Here is a 12178-nt window from a genome sequence, read left to right as displayed (position 1 = left end):
CTCACTCAACATATCAGTTCATTCACCTGCAGCTTCTGCAGCTCCTCCATACCCCCTCCCCCAAGGGAAACACACATCCATGCTGTAATTCCCCATGATAGGGTTGGTATTAGAACAAAGGAGACCAGTGGTATTATCAGCGTTGATAACACTGCCACAAATAAAAATCAAGTTATTATTACTGTTACCATTTTTTTTTCTTTTATTTCACTTCTGTACCAACCCTTGCAGGACAACAAGAAACAGTAGCTATAGAACAGACTCAAGAGGGTTATCCATAAAGACCATATAACCATTTATAACCATGAAAGCCAGTAACAGTGCTTCTGAAATCAGCTCAATTTATGATCAAATTGAGTCCCACAGTCCTTACAGACCTGTGACAGACATGAAATAAAAATTCTTGGAGGTCGCAAGCTCTATATAAGAGCACTGAGTCATTCAGTCACATATGAGACACATGACTAGTGCTGGAAACAAAAAGATGTTTAAACTTCTCTTCTTACTCCCACCCTCCTTTAACCTCTCTTTGAGAACACGACTAGCTAGAACTAATTGCAGATGCTAATGAGCACAGTGGGCAAGATGGGAACGGTGGCTCCCAGCAGCTTGCCAGTGCCAGGAACTCTTGGCTCCCAGCGATGCTCTTGGAGAGCTCCACTCAGCCACAAGGGGAGGGACCCCTGCCCTTGCCCTATACCCTCAGCACCTCTTCCCAGAGCTTTGCTCCCTTCCTTTGGCAGTGTACCCCAAAAGGTGCAGGGAGCATACCCCTAACTAATCCCTGCCTGTCTTACCCATATTTGTTCTGCACTCATCAGAGTTCAAAAATAAAAACTATATCAGCAATTTTTCCTTCCCAGTGAGAAACAGTGCATACAGAAAATACACCTGCTGCAGGAAGTGGCTTTTTTTTTTTCCCCTTTAATAAAAATCAAGGTGACCAAGCTGTTTTAAAGAACGCTTTCAAACCAAAGCCACAAAAGAAACAGACTAAAAAAAATCCTAGATGATGGTAAGTGTAGAGGTATTTTTGTTGCCACACAGAGGAAGTGCTCTACAGCTTTGCAGCCCTGAGTCTAGCATGGTCCACAAGCCAGCAGATGATGCTGCTTGGCGTAGAGAAAACTACAGCAAGTGTGAGTGGATGCGATGAACATGAGATCCAGTAGATGCCAACGAGCTTTGTTACCATAACACCAGGGTGTAAGAAACAAGTGGGTGGTGTATGCCAGCAATCAGCTGGGAACACAGTGATTAAGGTGGGCTAAGCAGGGACTAGATGCCAGTGGTGAGGGGCCGCAGGAAAGCAGCTCTGCTCTTCACCATTTAGCAAGGAAGCACAGCTCAAAAGTACTGGGAGCTTTGGCGTAGAGTGAAGTTCATCTGTCCTGTCCTGTGGTAAAGTTGTTTTAGGTTGCACTCGGAATAATATTGCTCGCTACCTTTTTGGGAAATACACTATGTTTTAATTAAGTCAGGCTTGCTGCTGGAGCCAGTCCAGTAATTATTCCCCTCTGAGTCAGATAACAGCCCAGAGCATTTTGGGATTTATTGGAGGCGATGTGGTAAATTAAAAAGGAGACAAACTCATTAGTTTGGTAGATAGGATGCAAGTCGATACCTTCTATGCTGGCCAAGGGAAAAGTGAACAAGGAAGCTACCCCCCTGCCATGAGTCAGTTCAGAAAGGGGCTTAGCTTGCAGTCTGTGGGTCTAATTGATGCCTGGAACATTACGGGCTGTTTTCATTGCAAAGTTCATTCCTCTTCAGTTAGCTTAGCCTCAGTAAAAGGGGGTACTCTGAGTTAATAGGGAAGCAATGTCTTCACTGTAAGGAAAGAGATGGAGGGTTTTATTTTAAATAAGGATTGTTAATTCAGGCTAATTATCCCACAGTAAAAATACACCTTTTTTGGCAATGAAGACAAGTTCTTGGAGCAGCATCGGGTAACTGTACTCGCTATGCTAATCATAACTGCTGCCTGTGCCTTCTGACAGTCCAGGCCAATCCCTTCAGCAGAACAGCATCAACATACTCGAGTCAGAAGTTTTTGTGTATGGTTGGGATTTGAGCCAAGGGCAAAAGTTGAGTTATATTTCAAGTTAACTCTGCAGCAGAGAGAAGCCTGGAGACAGGGAGTGTTTTGCTGACCAAAGCCAGAACAGGGAGTCCTGAAGACATGTGAAGTACTTCCTTACTTGTAGGACTTCATGTTGGTGTTAAATTACTGGAAATGGTGCAGGATGGAAATGCAGTTCAATAGAACTATGCGTAAACAGACGTTTAATAAAAAAAGGTTTACATTAAATACTGAATCTTCTGTACTTTCTCTCTTTCCAATTGAATCTTAGACCTAAACCCAAATTTAAAAACCTTTCAAGACAAGATTTCCTTTACTTATGCACCCTTGCCATTCTCTCCATACACCTCAGTAAAAATGGTTCTTTTCCCACCCATGCAATACGATTCAAATTCAAAGTTGATTACACCATTACTACAATGGACTTCAAATTAGTCTATAGCTGCTGTATGAGCAGCCTCTGCTATCAGCAAGGAAGAAAAGTGTGGTTGAAATACAGTGCTTAACTATTGCCAATGCAGAAGAAACAACAAGGACTATTTAGATAAAGTGAGGATTGTCTTTTACTGTTTAAGACAGTGAGGTCTTGTGGAAATCACTGGAGCTCTTAGGGACTGTGACATTATAAGTGATAATGATCGACTTCCATCCCTCTAATCTGTGCTGGATCCACACACAGCTATGAAAACCAGCTTTTGTCAATGCTGTAGGAAGTAATGTCTGAGTGGACACTAGAAGCAGGTCTAGTAAATAATAAGGTGTGTGTGTGGGGTGCTTTTCTTTCCTCTTTCTTTCTCTCTCTCTTTCTTTCTTTCTCTCTCTCTTTCTTTCTTTCTCTCTCTTACTTTCTCTCTTTCTCTCTCTCTTTCTCTCTTTCTCTCTTTCTTTCTCTTTCTCTCTCTCTCTTTTCTCTCTTTTCTTTTTTCTTCTTCTTCTTTTTTTTTTTTTCACAGCCTTTCGAAGGCAGAGTTGCTCTTTACCTTTTTAGGTAAAATGCACCCGACAGGGGATGTACTACAGTTCATCATGTGAAACCTACTTACGCTGACAGAAACTAGAAATAAAATGGTTTTCCCACTGCAAGAGTATCTTCCCACGTAAATTACCATATCCAGCCTGTTCCAACTTAATATCAGTTTCTTTGTGATAACATGGAGTTGCCAAGCAACAGGGAAGACAGAGTCACAGATCTGGGCAGTCAGTCAAGCGCTCATTGTCAGTCCTGCTTCTCAGAACATTCTTTTTCTAGACTTCACTGCACTTTTTTTCCATATTTCTTCCTATCCAAAAAAACATGGACCTTCTTTCCATTTTTTTAGTAGTGCTTGGGAATGCTAGGGCTTATTTTTTTTAGAAAGATACTATTTCAATATCCCAGCAGAAATTTCTATCAACCAATAACAACAGCATACTTACATAATGAAAATGAAGCCTGGGATGAGACCATTTACAGGGGGCTGTATTTATTTCTTTGAAAGGTTCATTAAAATCTCTCTAATTTGTTAGTATGAAGACTTCTTTTCCATTCTTGATATGCTGACTTCCCTTGTTTTGTGTGTTTTGTTTCCTACAATATGCTAACTTGCAAACTAGGTTGCCCACAAAAGCATCTAGGGACATACTGTAAACTGGACAGAGATAGATCAGCCCCATTTTCCTTTTGTTTTCATGACTCATTGGAGATTTTCATATACAGCCGCACACACAAATACATGCCAAAAGCTCCAAAATAATGAAAATAAATACACATTAGTTTAAAAAGTATATATATTTTTTCTCCTTCCTGCATATTTTAAGAGAAATGCTATTAGCTCTGTTCAGTATTAAGCTTTTAGGAAACTCAGAATTAGTTTGGTGGTCGTTTAATGTGCTGTGAATTTCTTCTGAAGGAACTTAACTCTCGAAAACGTTACTTCAGCAAGCTTGATGAAAGGGGGAGTAAAGCATCTTATCCTAGGTTTAGTGAGCACTTCAGCATAAATATTAAAGTGGTTTTGGAGACCAGACATATGATTTTGTACCTGACATGATCTTTCTCTGTTAGTTTATTGTGCCATTTTCTAGGGTGGTTCATATCCAGATAATCATTTAAAATACATTAGTTATTCAAAATTCATTCACAATTGACACCAAGAAGCATCTCTGATTGGAAGGCTTTTTTCTTGTATGATGATTTCTCCTGTGCCATTTCAAAATGATATACATAAGTTCTGTATAACTATATAATACCTGCTTATCCTGAACACATTTGTACCATCAGTTTTCCCTATAGCTATTCAAATATTGGAGCAATATTGTTAAAAGTCAGCAGATGGCACTGATACACACTGTCTCAGTTTAGGAGAAAATCTGCACGAGATTTTGGATACAGTATTATAGGAAAGAGAGAAGTTGTCCTCTCACAGGAGAGAGAAAAGGAATAGTAATATTATTTATTTTCCCACTGATGTTATTTCTATATAAGTACCCAAAAACACACTTTGGAACTAAGAACCTAAAAGAGCTAAACTGCTCATATACATACAAAAATTTTTAAATTCCATCAGTGTCTTCTACAGTGGCAGACTATGTGATTATTTGCACTTAAAATATGGCAAAGAAACTTGCAATGAATCTGTGCGATATGACACATTCCTGTTACTGTCATACGATTGAGTAAAGATGGAAGAGAGCAACACTAAATAGAATCACTGAAGAAAATTCAAAGGGAGAGAGATTATCCCAGCTACTGACTCACTCTCAAACTACTTCCAGATGTCTGCTAATGCATTCATGATAACTCTTTTCTATTTCTTTAAAAGAGACTTCCCAAAATTATAAACCTCAGGCAGAATGAACTCTCAACAACTCTTACTAAAGATCATTACAAGTATTTGTACATGTATACAAGCAACAGGAAAAATAGATCATCATATCAGTTTTTCTTTATTATACAGATATTTACTTGTAATTTTTATGGCAGTATAGAGTTGTTGGGTGTTCTGGGGTTTTATCAGTAATACTATTTAAATCCAAATAAATTTCATAGATCTACTGCTAATAATGTAAAGTACATAACAGGGAAAATTTTACTTGATATACTTCATAACCTTTTTTTCTAAGTCAACGTTTCTGAATTTTTAGAAATTTGAAGAAATCAAATAGAGATAGCTGGAATGGGTTCGGTTTTTCTTTTTAATATTTTAAGAGAAATGCACTAAAGAGGTTTGAGAAAAGATCCTTTAAAACAGATTTTCTTTTGTTCCACTTATTTAGCTTTGCATGTTTATACCAGCAGACTTGGCTTTTGCACAGGTCACATTACTGCAATCCTTTTCTAATTAAAAATTAGATATTCTGAAGATTAAGGATTCGGGAACATTCAAATATTTGTTTCCAAGTGACACAGTCGGCAGCGCAAGCTGTTCTGATATATAAAACAGCAGCACAGTTGGTGATGTTATTTTTACATAGCTACATAACTATTTATTTGAGACTTATTTGTATTGTATTGGGATTGTTTTATTAATAAGTGCACAATAAATGTAAATATTTTATCACTATTCATTTGCAATGATAAAACATAATAGAACAGAAAACAGAAAAGGACAGGACATAGTGGTGATAAATTTGCCTTTTCTGATCTCTAGCAAATTATGGCAGGAACTACAAAACTGGAACTTGCAAGAAAACTTTTTATTTTCTTGTTTTTAATATAATAAATGTTAAATGTGCTTATTTACACTGCTCTAGGCTTAAGTCTTGTTTCCATACATTCAGAAACAAAAATATTCATATCCTGAACTAAACCAAAGTAAATTTAATACACATCTCTCATTGACAACAGCCAGCATCAGAGGCCATAAAACGCTAAGCAGCACCTATGGGTGACAAGCCTGAGCACCTCCCACTTCAAAGACGGCAATAGGCTTCCATTTCACTGCTGACAACGTACCATAGAGCTTCCTGAAACAGCAGCACATGATACTATTTTTTCTTCACCTTTTACTGCTCTGTCAATAGAATGCGGGCATCAACAGTCCACAAAGCGTTACCCACCAGAGGTGACCCAACTGAGGCAGCCATTCTTATGGTGATCTGACTTTTTGGGCAGCTATCAGATGATAACATTTTAGAGTTGGTATGACCAAAGAGCTGATGGATGCTGAACATAAACAGAAATCCAAGGTGAAAAGGTCACTTTCTTCAAGCTGGGTGGTTACTACATGGCAAGGCCCTCAGAAAGAGGATCTAACTTATGAGTCATACCACGCTCCTCCAAATTGCCAGCCTCATGGCAAGAAACTTTTCCCCAAGCCTTTCCTGGAAACCTTCCATGCTAATCTGCACAAATTGAAAGAAATCTTTCCTTTGTTGGAGAATAAAAGTGATTCATTCACTGCATAATTTAATGGTCTGAAGAATCAGGTGTTGGAGACAGAAAGGCATGTAGAGGTAATTGAGTCTGAAATCATTGATCTGGAGAAAATGGAACCAGAGTATAAATCCATTGCCAACTGTAATCAAATCTTCTGCTCACAGAAGGGATAGAACAAATGGAAAAACACAGACAAGCCAACATTATCTGAGCTCTGTGCTGCCCAGCTGAAGACTAGGATGGAAAGGGATGTCTCCCACAGGGACCTGGCTATTGTCTTTTGCAGGATTTCCATAGACCCAGAAAAAAAGTGGGCATCCAGAATAGTTTCCTCTAAAATAATAGGACTGATGAAAAGCAAACTGTTGGTGTTCTTTGCAACTAGAGCAAGGCAAACAGCTCACAGTAAATAATATTTTCCCTGAATAGTAATGTCCTTTTTTGGACACTAATTTGCACAGAAACTGTCAAGAAACACATTGTTATTTCTACTCAGTTACTGTTGATATAACTTACTTGACAAGTGGTTTAGGTGGATATATTTTGGCATATCTCTTACTCATGAAAGCCTTTGATGGAAAGTGGCTTTGAGGATTAGATGGGCTAATTAAAAAAAGACATTCTGATTATAACCCCATGTTACAATTTTATTCCCTGAATAAAAGAACTTTTAGAGTCAGGTTTCCAATTTAAAACACCTATGATTTTAAATTCAATATTGTTTACCTTCCCTTTAAAATCTTCAGCCTGTTAAAAGAAAATAATTTTCTTAACTATGAACAGTTCATTTGACAATGTTGGTTAACTGTGAATCTGCAACTGTAATCCTCCTTATCAACAGCAAGCAGAATGTATTAATTTTGCCAGCAGGCTATGAGAGAGATCATGAAGATGCTACTTCAGTCTATAGGTTTGCTAATTTAATGGATCCACAGACTGTCTGACACAAATGATGTTGAAAAAAGCCACACACAAAAAATACATATATATAAATATTCAATAAGGGGAAGTGGGATAAAGGCTACTTCTGCCTCCTCAGATGTGGCAAATGAATAATTGAAGAGTGGTTGCTTTGTGTGTGGTTGCTGCAGTTTATACAGTCATCATTTAATAAATTTAGTAACCACGTTAAATATATCAGCAAGTAACAGGTAAAAGATTATCACTGCATCAAACAACCTTTGTATTAAGCCTTCTAATAAAGAGAGCATAATTTAGGAACTTCAAAATTGTCTCAAGTTATAAAAGAAGGGATATAGACAAAAGAGCTTCCTTACTGTATTCCTGAGGGCAGACCCACTATCTAACACAAGGGACACAGGATAGTCATTTGGAAAGCTGGGATACTGGTTTAGCTGATCATGTATGTTTTGTTAAACGAACTTCTTTCTCAACAAATGGGCTCCCATGTGATGACTCTTGAACCTTTTAATTGGCATTACATTCCAATTATTTGATCGAATGTCTGGTTGTTGTTTTCATAATCCTCCAACGCATTAAAACCAGTGGCAACTTTGTCTTTAAAAGTGCCTTCAAGGTTGCATCAAAAAGATTTAGAAAGTGACTTTAACACGGACAAACCCAGTCCCTCTAAATTCCCCCTTGGACATTTCACCAAATCAGAGAACATATAAATCTGCTTCTCAGAAGAAAACAAGTCTGAGGGGCTCCAAAGTGCAAACATTTTGACCCTACAAACCTCAATAAAGAATATACTGAACTGCAGGACTGGAAACCAACAAAAAGCTAGAAAAAGACCAATGTGTATAATAGGAAGACCGCAATATTACTGTAAAAGCAGAAACTCTATGAATCACACAAGTGGAAGAAATAGATGGCAAGCACAAATAATGCTCAGTAAAAGTTTGCTAGAAAATAAGATCATTTTGTTAGGGAAAGAATGTAGCATCACCGAAGACAGAAGATAAGCAGGAAAATGTAATTAAGCAAGGTATTTACATCTTTTTAATTAGGAAATTGGTTGGCATAATTAAATCAATGAAGTATTTACATGATCCATACTGAAAAAAGAGAAATTCATTGGTCTCCTATGGTTTTCTTTTTTCCTTAGAAATTACTGAGTCAGGTTTTAAAATGTTAGAAGCGAAAATATTGATATCTTCTCTGTGAATGTCATCTATTCATACAGAAACTTTACTCCTCAGTGTGCAACGTAACTCCTAATTCCTTGTTATCATGTCATGAAACATTAGTGGCCTAATTTCCTTGATTGCATTAAATTCTTTTGGTCATTGTCTGACTGATGTATATATCTGTTGAACTAATCATAAAGGGCTTTTTCATTCACCTACTGCCACCTTAAACAAAAAGATCTGACAGATGATACTCTTGTTGAAAACAAAGTTTAAAGTTTCATAATTGGCTGAAAGATAATACTTGATTTTCCCCCCATCAGAGCACAGGAGTTCCTTATTAAAAAGTAAGGATGACTTTGTTCGGTAGAGTGCAATACAGTGTCAAATTAAAGAATTGTTCAAATATATCAGATTCATAGAGGCTAACAGCCAAATCAATTGGTGTGTGTTTGTAAAGCATGTGGGAACTGAAACTGGGGACATGGGATCCAGATGATAATTCTTAGACCTGGTTCTGTTTCAGGGAAGAATTAGTATGCTGACAAATTAATTGTAGTTATGGTTTCCCTTATTGCACTGCTATGGTACCCTTGTTTAAAGTATTTAAGATAGCAGAGATGAAAGGGTCCAGTTCTCACAGGAAAAAGATTAATAAAAGGACAAAATTATTATAGTGTTGTATATATCTATAAAATATTAGGACCACATCAACTATTTCAATTTCAGGTGTTTGGTGAGCCTTTTACACACTATTCCTAAAAATCGACCTTATAACAGCACTCCAAACTACCAGTAAACCAATTAATTTTTCACTAGTAACTATCAAATCTATGATTCTCTGTAATACCTTGCAGGTGTGCAAGTGGGGAACCTGAAGAACACAGCATATACATCAATTTATTTTTAAGTTAAAAAATACGGGTTTGTGGGACAGGTAGTATGGTTTAGGAGACAGCTCTGCCTGCCGGGATGTTAGGCAAGGCATTTAAACTTTGGCAACAACATCTACTTTCCCACCTTTCATCTGCCTTGTTTATCTGGAGAACAGACTATAAGAGACAGGGCTCTCTAGCATATATTCTGTACAAACAGATGCTCAAGGGGACTCATTATATTAATGTGAGACTACTATTTAAAAAAAACAATGCTGCACATGGCCACAATATAGAGTAGGGCAGTGATGAAAATACAGCCATGGAATCCTCTGATCTAGGAACAACAAAGCCTGTTTTGAAAGAGCAGCCTCGTCATGCAAACATGTCTGCACATATCATGTAGTTTAACCACATCACTGCATGGTACGACTGGTCACATGTATGCAGTACAGTTGCAGTGGAACTGTGTACATGGAAATAAAAGCATATATGAAATTGGAGAATGGATGATACCTTGGATTATCACTCAGGTTGCTGCTAGTAAGACACCTATTACAACTGTTTCTTGTACTTTTGCCACATAAAATTTAATTCCTGCATATTAATAGGCAATGTAGAGCCTATCTTCATGGTAGCACAGTCACGGTTATTTTTTCTAAGTGTGCACTGATCTGTATTTTTCATTGTAGAATTTTATTTTCCATTTTATCTTGTAGTGTTTTCTGCTGTAAGAAATGCTGAACTTTTTGGTGGTCCATTTCTGTTTCAGCTGCTCAAGACTGTTTCTATATGATCAGCACTCTGTCTGCTCAGTCCCAACAAAACTGTTTCAAAATTGTTACTGAAGATGCTAAACAGAGGTTTCAGCATAGATCTCCATGGGATATCACCAAGTCCTCCCCATTCAAAAAAAAAAAAAAAAAAAAAAAAAAAAAGGCCATTTATTCCAATCCTTTAAATTCTAACTTTTAAGTTATGTTTGAAAGAATCTTCACTCTCAACTAATCTCTAAAAATTATTTGTTGAAATCTGTCTCCAAAATGTCTTTATGTCTAAAATACACACATATTGATCTGATCATTCTTATCCATATGTTTGTCTTCACCGAATAAGTCAGAAGATTCATCATGTGTGACACTCTTTTACAAAAAAGAGTTCAATTCTTCCCCAATATCATGTCATTTCTCTTTATTATGATTTCAATTAATTTCCTTCATATGGAAATCAGATGTATTAGTCTGTTCCTGCCAAATTCAGCTGAGGAGTCCTCTTAAAATATTTAGTTATACTACAATGTTCCATTCCTCTGATTCCAGGATTATAGATCACATAGTTCTTCAATTCTATAGTTCAGTTCCTTCAAAGCTCTTGTGTATCTGCCATGTGATCCCATCTTTTGTTTCTTTTTTTTCCCCTAAAACTTCTCCAAACTTTTCACATTTAAAAAGGAGCCCACAGATATATCACCTATTCTAGACACAATTATGTAGTGCCTGATTTGTGAAAATCATTCCTTCAATATAGATCAAGTTTTCCATATACTAAAGAGAAATGAAAGATCATGAACAAATTAGGCCATATTTTCTCACATTAGCTAAGTTGGGAGGAGGTGGGATCTGAAAATTCTGAAAAACAGATCTACACATAGGCAGTAATTTAGTCACTCCAGTTACCGTGTTCACCTGATGAAAGGACTGTTGGCAGTGTGTCATGTGCCTTAATGATGTGACTGCCAATTCTATTCTTGGTCTCCAAATGCTCCCCATGGCTTGTTTCCAAATAGGTGTTTTCATATGTAGTAGAGTGGCAGGTGACATTTGATTGTAAAAGCAAAACATTCAAGTATCATATGAAAATTTGAAAACGCAGCCAAGATTTGTCTTACGCATCTCTCTAGCTGGATGGCATACAAAATAAGAAACAGCAACCCACTTTTTTGCCTTGTCATATGGGCAAGATTATTTCACAGTTAAAGTAATCCCCACTTTTTGCATCTTAAAGCAGTAAGGTTTGTGCAAACATTCATGTTCCTCTAAGAGTAAGAGCTTTGTTTTGAGACAATATGATATATGCCAGGAGTTTGTAATGAGGTATTCTTATAGAAAAAATCTGTGACCATATACGTTTTATTTTGCAGCTGTGAATACTCTACCAAAGTGTACAAGAAATAAACTATTTTCAGTAGTCCTTGTTGAGAAACCATTCTTTTTCTTAAAGTTCGACATTTAGGGTTGACAGAAAATGAATATTCTTCTAAACGCATTACTGTAACTCAGAAGACAGACTCTTAGCCTTAATAATAGCAACAATAATAAACAATAGTGTTGTGAGAAATAGAATATATTTCTAAATGTCAGTAATGGTATTTTTAAACAAAAAAGGCTAGCAATGTACTGTAAATATGTGCTATGAAGAACATTAGCATGTAGTTGCCAGACAATCTCAATGAAGTATTTCATTATCCAATTATGAAATCATCATGCTTGATATTATTACATAAACTCCAGACCTGATGCAGAGCACATTTGAGAGATTCCAAGCAGCCTCTGAGGTCCTCATTAACCCTCTGCCAAGCAGAGTTTACAGATAATTTTTAAATAAATGTAAAGATTGTACCTAGCTGTACACCAGTTTCTATAACATTATTCTTCCCTCATTGGGATGAAAACATGGATAAGGTGGAATAGAAAACTTTGATTTCTGTTCTTCTCTAGACCACTTAGTTACACACCCATGTACCATTTTCAAATGAATTAGCACAAAATGT

The 12178-nt window shown here is 36.9% G+C and overlaps 1 protein-coding gene across 11 annotated transcripts in view; it reads right to left on the bottom strand.

The window, feature by feature from the left end:
• The window catches only part of OTOGL (otogelin like), a 98319-nt gene that overhangs the window by 48974 nt on the left and 37167 nt on the right, over positions 1–12178 (bottom strand). The window lies entirely within an intron of this gene.

This window comes from Anser cygnoides, chromosome 1, assembly GCF_040182565.1.
Source record: "Anser cygnoides isolate HZ-2024a breed goose chromosome 1, Taihu_goose_T2T_genome, whole genome shotgun sequence".
NCBI lineage: Eukaryota > Metazoa > Chordata > Aves > Anseriformes > Anatidae > Anser > Anser cygnoides.
This window is presented reverse-complemented; position numbering and strand designations above follow the sequence as displayed.